This window comes from Chiloscyllium punctatum, chromosome 52 (genome assembly GCF_047496795.1).
Source record: "Chiloscyllium punctatum isolate Juve2018m chromosome 52, sChiPun1.3, whole genome shotgun sequence".
NCBI lineage: Eukaryota > Metazoa > Chordata > Chondrichthyes > Orectolobiformes > Hemiscylliidae > Chiloscyllium > Chiloscyllium punctatum.
Window position 1 is genome coordinate 15,393,990 of NC_092790.1, and position 7,401 is coordinate 15,401,390.

A 7,401-nucleotide genomic window follows, 5' to 3' on the forward strand; every position below is an offset into this window, starting at 1 on the left:
GTTCTGTCTGCATCAGAAAATAGAAGTGAATTAGCCAATTGTCTTTTCTGTATAAAGAACATTATGATCAGTCAGCTCCAATGCCATTGAATGGTTTGTCACTTAGTTGCAAATGGATTCAGTTTACATTGATTGTACATCACTATGCACTGAAACAAAAACTAATGACATTCTGAAGAGGAACATTTTATATTGTTACTGCCTGTTAGATTCTGCATGATACAAGATTCCTCCCTTGACTCTGAATAACAGCACAGAATCCTCTCTGTTGCAGTGTGTTACACTTTCACTTGCACATAATTCCTACAGGCACTAACAATTAAAGAACTTCGGCTGTTTCCCATTCACTGCAGGAGATATGAACTGAGATACAGACTGGCAGCACAAGAGTAAACTCACTTGCTCTCAGTCACTGGATGCTGAAAGGAAAAGAATAAAATTTGGCCTCAATTATTTCCAGATACGAATTGACTCTCAACATCACTTATCACAGCATAAGCAGTGCCCAGTAACACCTGATAAAGTCTACTATACAGGCATGCACACACAAAGTAATAATAATCTGAGACTAAAATGTAATAGTTGAAAAGAGTTTTTTTTTTTTTACAGAGTTTATGCTACACTCAGACACAAACCCAGAACTGAACATAAATGAATGAGATCCAGTAAATGTCTAATGAACACTCTCTAGAGCTTGAAGATCCTCCCTTAAAAAAAGCACCCAGAACTGAACACAATTATGATCTGACCAATAATCTTAAATTGAATTGTGGGAAACATATCAAAATTACTACTATAGTTATGAAAAGTAAGATGACAGCAGAACTGATGTCCTTTCCATTTAGATGCTGACAATGAGTCAATGAAGTTTCCATTCCCAACAATTACTACAGAACTGATGTATAAGAAAATGTCCCAGTAGAGGCATAATAGGCTGAATGGTCTGCTTCTGAGCTGTACCATAACAGTGATTCTGATTTTAATGAGAAAGGAGAGGACATGCTGTTGTGTTACATATTGGTATGAAAAATATCAGACAGAAATGGACAGACATGCAGAATAAAGCTCTTCCATTAAAAAAACACCAATGTCTGGAGACAAATTGAAATTAAATGTCTCAGTGATACCACAGATCCCAGACTCTCTCCCCAAACTGGAAATGTGTGACCATAATTCAGAATGGTCCTCAGAATAAAGCAGTTTCCCTTCTGCCATCACCTTATCTCCTCTCTCCCCCACCCACCCCCACAGACTGACAGTCAACTCAGAAATCACAAAATGCAGAAAAGATTAAGATCCAGTCTCAACACCCTCATAACAACTACCACATAATATACCACACAGACACAGAGAATATTACTGGCTTCCACTTTGATACACAAGAGTAGAACCTGACAAATACATGCTGATAACTACACAGACATTTATGTCGTAGAAACAGACAAACGAATGATGACGACAGTTACTGTGATGCAAATGTGTGACTAAGCATCTCCATCAGTCAGTTTCTGTTAACATAAGTCATACATTCACATTGCAGTAACTGTCGGGGACAGATTAATAACTACACTCTCATTCACAAAGATAAAAGTGACAGAAACAGAATGATAACTCCACTCCCAGTTTCACACAGCAAAAAAACTGACAAGTAGAGTTTGATAACAACACGCTCATATTCACAGAGCAGAATCACAAAGGTACATATTGGTACCTGCACTGTTCACATTCACCAAGCGGGATCTGACAGGTAGAAATCGATATTTAAGTTCACATATTAACAGGGCAGAGATTGAGAGGCATAGATTGGTAACTGCATTCACATATTGATATAGGAGAAACTGACAAGTACAGATTAATATTGACAGTCTCAATTCATAGAGTAGGAACACATTGGTAAATACATTCACATCAGGGAACCTGACAAGAGAGATCGATAGTTAGATGTACATAGAAGAAACTGACGAGTACACATTGATAAATACATTGGTTATATAAATGATTAGGAGTTGGGCGTTGAGGATAAAATCTCTAAATTGCAGTTGATACTAACTCAGGGAGAAGAGTGAATTGTGAGGATGATGCTGAGTGACTTCACAGGGGGATTGACAAGTTGGCCAAATGGACAGAAACCTGGCAGATTAATTCCAATGCAGAGAAATGTGAGGTAATGCATTTCGCTAACAGAAACAAAGAGCAACAATGCAGGGTTAATAGTACATCTTTGGGGGGAGCACTGGAGCAGGGGGACCTCGGGGTTCAAGTGTATCATTCGCTGAAGTTGGCCAGGCAAGCTGAAACCTTTGTGAAGACGACTGATAGGATTGTTGCCGTTATAAATAGAGGCATTGAGTATAAAACTGAGGAAGTGATGCTACACCTCCAGAAATCATTGGTCAGACCACATTTGTGTTCAGTTCTGGGCACTTTATTTAAGGAAGGAACTTCAAGCTCTGGGGAGATTTCATTGAAGATTTACAAGAATGATAGCAGGAATGAAGGATTTTACATATAAGGAAAGATGAGTGACACCAGGCTCCTTCATGGAGCAGAGAAGATTAAGAGGGGACCTTATAGAGGTGTTCAAAATTATGAAAAATTTTGCCAGGAAAAAGAAAAATATTTTGTTACCACAAATTGGTATGCCAGTAACTAGGGGTCACAATTTCAAGATTGTCAGCAAGAGAGCGGGGAGTGAGATGAGGAGAAATGTCTTTGCTCAGAGTTGTTAGGATTTTGGATTGCTGGAGGTAGATTCCATATGAGGTATAAAAAGAGAGTTGGATGTGTATTGACAGTAATGAAGTTAGAGGGCAATGAAGATAGGGCTGGAAAACAAGTTATTTCCACCACAATTTCAACAAAACATGGAGAATACATTCAATTCATTCACTCGTCTGCCTGGACCCATTTGCCAGGAAATCAAATGGATGCTAAAGTTAAGAATGAACAACATAAAACTTCAAATCTCTGCCATCAACAGTTAGATTCTGCTACAATGAGATAAACTGACACACTCAGGGTTGGGAGAGACACAGTTATTCAGATGATTTCTCAAGACAAGTCCATCTTTGGAACTGATATCTTGCAAAGTGAATTGAGACAAAGCCTAGCCTAGTCACAGAAACGTGACATTTCTGTGCCTTCTCTTGCTTGTCCTCCTTATTTGCTGGAAGGGAGGATTGTTATTGTTCGATTTGTGAAGCTTCACAGGCTTTCTTCTGTGTTGTCTCATGATGTCAGTGGAAGGCTGGTATAAGCATTTCCCTCTTCCTCTTAAACTGATCCCTCATCCCCTCCTGTATCTGTGTGCCTCAGGGCAGCATATGTGATGCAAGATATGCTCCACTTGGTCAGCCTGAAAAAATGCCAACATAGAAACAAAGTAGATAGGAGCAGGACCAAAACTGGTGGCATTGTGGACACAGAAGGTTATCTAAGAGTACAATGGAAATTTGATCAACTGAGACAGTGGGTCAAGGAATAGCAGAAGAAGTTTAATTTAGATAAATATGATGTGTTGCATTTTGGTAAGGCAAATCAGGGCACGAGTTATACTGTTAATAGTACAAGTCTGGGCAGTGTTTCCAAACAAAAAGACCTCAGGGTGCAGGTGGATAGTTTCTTGAATGTGCATCGCAGCTCAACACTGTGGTGAAGGTGGCTTTTGGCATGTTTGCCTTCACTGGTCAGAGCACTGACGACAGGAGTTGGAACATCATGTTTAATTGTACAGGATTTAGTAAGGCCACTTTAGAATACTGTGCACAGTTCTGGTCAACTTACTGTGGAAAGGAGATTCTTAAACAAGAATGGGTACAGAAAAGATTTACAAAGATGTGACCACAACTATAGGATTTGAGTTATAAGAAGAAGCTGCATAAGCTGGGAGCTCTTCTCCCCTGGAGCGTTGGAGGCTGAGGGCTGACCTTATAGAGGTTATAAAATCACGAGGGGCAGAGAAAAGTAAATAGATATGGTCTTTTCCCCAAGGTAGGGGTGTTCAAAACTAGTGGGCATAGGTTTAAGGTGAGAGGTGAAAGATTCAAAAGGGATCTGAGAGGCAAACTCATCACACACAGAGCAGTGCGTATATGGAATGAGCTGCCAGAGGAAGTGGTAGAGGCAGGTACAGTTACAACATTTCAAAGACATTTGGAAAGGTACATGGATAAGAAACGTTTAGAGAGATATGCGCCAAATGCAGACAAATGGGATTGGTTGTATTTGGGAAACCTGGTCGCCATGGGCGAGGTGGCTGAAGGGCCTGTTTCTGTGCTGTATGGTTCTATGAAAATAGATGAGAATAACAAACTTTGTCTGAAAGACAGAGTGTACAGGAGGAGCTATGAATATCTGGGGTCATTATACAGACCAATTGCTCTTGGCAAATCACATGATTTAAACAAGCCAAAACCTGGCACTGATTTCTCTGTATTCTGAACAAGATGTGGCCATTCCTGCCAAGGTGGGAAGTAGATGCTATACCGAAATGACTGGTTAGCAAGGTTAGATCTCACTGAATACAGGGAGAACTAGCCATTTGGATACAGAACTGGCTCAAAGGTTGAAAACATAGGGTGGTGGTGGAGAGTTATTTTTCAGACTGGAGGCCTGTGACCAGTGGAGTGCTACAAGGATCGATATTGGGTCCTGTACTATTTGTCATTTACATAAGTGATTTGGATGCGAGCATAAGAGGTACAGTTAGTAAGTTTGCAGATGACACCAAAATTGGCGGTGTCATGGACAGTGAAGAAGGTTACCTCGGATTACAACAGGATCTTGACCAGATGGGCCAATGGGCTGAGAAGTGGCAGATGGAGTTTAATTCAGATAAATGCGAGGTGCTACATTTTGGGAACGTAAATCTTAACAGGGCTTATACACTTCATGGTAAGGTCCTAGGGAGTTGTTCTCTGTTCAGCAACAAAGAAACTTTGGATTGCAGGTTCATAGCTCCTTGAAAGTGGAGTCGTAGGTAGATAGGATAGTGAAGACGGCGTTTGGTATGCTTTCTTTTGTTGGCCAGAGCATTGAGTACAGGAGTTGGAAGGTCCTGTTGCAGCTGTACAGGACATTGATTATGCCACTGTTGGAATATTGCATGCAATTCTGGTCTCCTTCCTATCGGAAACATGTTGTGAAACTTGAAAGGGATCAGAAAAGATTTACAAGGATGTTGCCAGGATTGGAGGATTTAAGCTATAGGGAGAGGCTGAACAGGCTGGGGCTGTTTTCCCTAATGCGCCGGAGGCTGAGGGGTGACCGTATAGAGGGTTATAAAATTATGAGAGGCATGGATAGGATAAATAGACAAAGTGTTTTCCCTGGGGTGGGGGAGTCCAAAACTAGAGGGTATAGGTTTAGGGTGAAAGGGGAAAGATATAAAAGAGATTTGAGGGGCAACTTTTACACACACAGGGTGGTATGTGTATGGAATGAGCTGCCAGAGGATGTGGTGGATACTGGTACAATAGCAACATTTAAAAGGTATTTGGATGGGTATTTGAATAGGAAGGGTTTGGAGGGATATGGGCCGGGTGCTGGCAGTAGGACTAGATTGAGTTGGGATATCTGGTCGGCATGGGTGGGTTGGACCGAAGGGTCTGTTTCCATGCTATACATCTCTATGACTCAATCGACTTGCTCAGCTAGAAGGCAGTGAAGAGTTTGCACAGGGGTTGGAGTCAAGTGCAGAGCAGACTAAGAAGGGCAGATTTCATTCTCTGAAGGACCATCACAGACAGGAACAGGAGAAAGCCATTTGGCCCCTCGAGCCTGCTCAGCCATTCAATAGCAACATGGCTGATGCACCATTCCTCACGGTCACCTTCCTGCACTTAACATGTCATCCTCAATTCCTTGACTGATCAAGAATCTATTTGTCCGATCCTCAAACCTGCTCCCTGTCCCCACACACAGCTCTGTGTAGAAAAGAGTTCCAAAGACTCACAACAATCCGAGAAGAAATTCCTCCTCACCTCAGTTTTCAATTTTGAACTAATTAAAACTTAACTGCCCTCTTTTTCACTACAAATAACTTGTGTTTCCTTCCTGATATACGATTTCAGTAAGCAGTAAATAAAAGACATTTTCCCAATGGTGCATATCTAACTGAACTGGGAGAGGATGCACGGGGAGATTTACCACAGATTGCCTTGGGCAATGAGGAGTTTCTGTGATCGAGAGAGATTGGACAGACCGGGGTTGTTGATCTTATAGCAAAGTAGATTAGATTAGATTTCCTACAGTGTGGAAATAGGCCCTTTGGCCCTACAAGTCCACACCCACCCTCTGAAGAGTTACCCACCCAGACCCATTTCCCTCTGACTAATGCACCTAACACTATGGGCAATTTAGAATGGCCGATTCACCTGACCTGCACATCTTTGGAATGTGGGAGGAAATCGGAGCACCCGGAGGAAACCCACACAGACACGGGGATAATGTGCAAACTCCACACAGACAGTCGCCCAAGGCTTGAATCGAATCTGGGACCCTGGTGCTGTGTCCCAGCAGTGCTAACCACTGAGCCATCGTGCCACTTTTTGTTTCTTGATTATAGATGACTCCGAAACAGACAGCAGTTTAGTGGACTTAGTTTTCACCATCTCAAAACCAAGAAACTCTGGTACAGGATACTATATATACATATAATATACACACTTCTATAACATTTCTGGTTCAGCGAAAGTGGAGATTTTCTCTAGTTCAAACTAACCTTCAAACATCCAGCCACTTTTGAACATCATATAGAGTGAAGGTCTGTTTCCTGCACCCTGTTGCCCTGACCCCTGCCAATACCCGCCCATTTGGAGGGAAACCCTTGCGTGTCTGTGAAATTCGCTCCAAACCCTCACCATCGCAGTGACATCACTGTTTCTGTGCAGCCTCTCATTAACAACATCCCACCAATCCAACCCAGACTATTTGATGCTGAACTCAAAAAAAGCACTCTGCATCCACTCTCTCTAAATTGTTGACCGGAAATTATTGTCCCTCATTTTCACTGCCTACATATACCGAGGCAAAACTTCCCTGAGTCATCCACCTGTCAGCGGCAACTGGGCCATTCACAGAGAAACATCGAAAATATCATCGTGAGGAGGACATTCGGCCCCTCCAGCCTGCTCCGCCCATTCAGTGGGATCATGGCTGATCACCTAACTTCGTCCTGTGCCTCCCCGTGCTCTCCCTTTAGCCACTAAGGACTCTATCCAACTCCTTCCTGAACAACATTCAGTGATCTGGCCCTGACTGCTTTCTGTGGCAGAGAATTCCATAGGCTCCCCACTCTCTGGGTAAAGACATTTCTCCCCATCTCAGTCTTGTCACGTCTCCTTCAGACAGTGACCCACTGGTTCTGGATTCTCCGCCTAGTCACCGGGAACACCCTCCCTG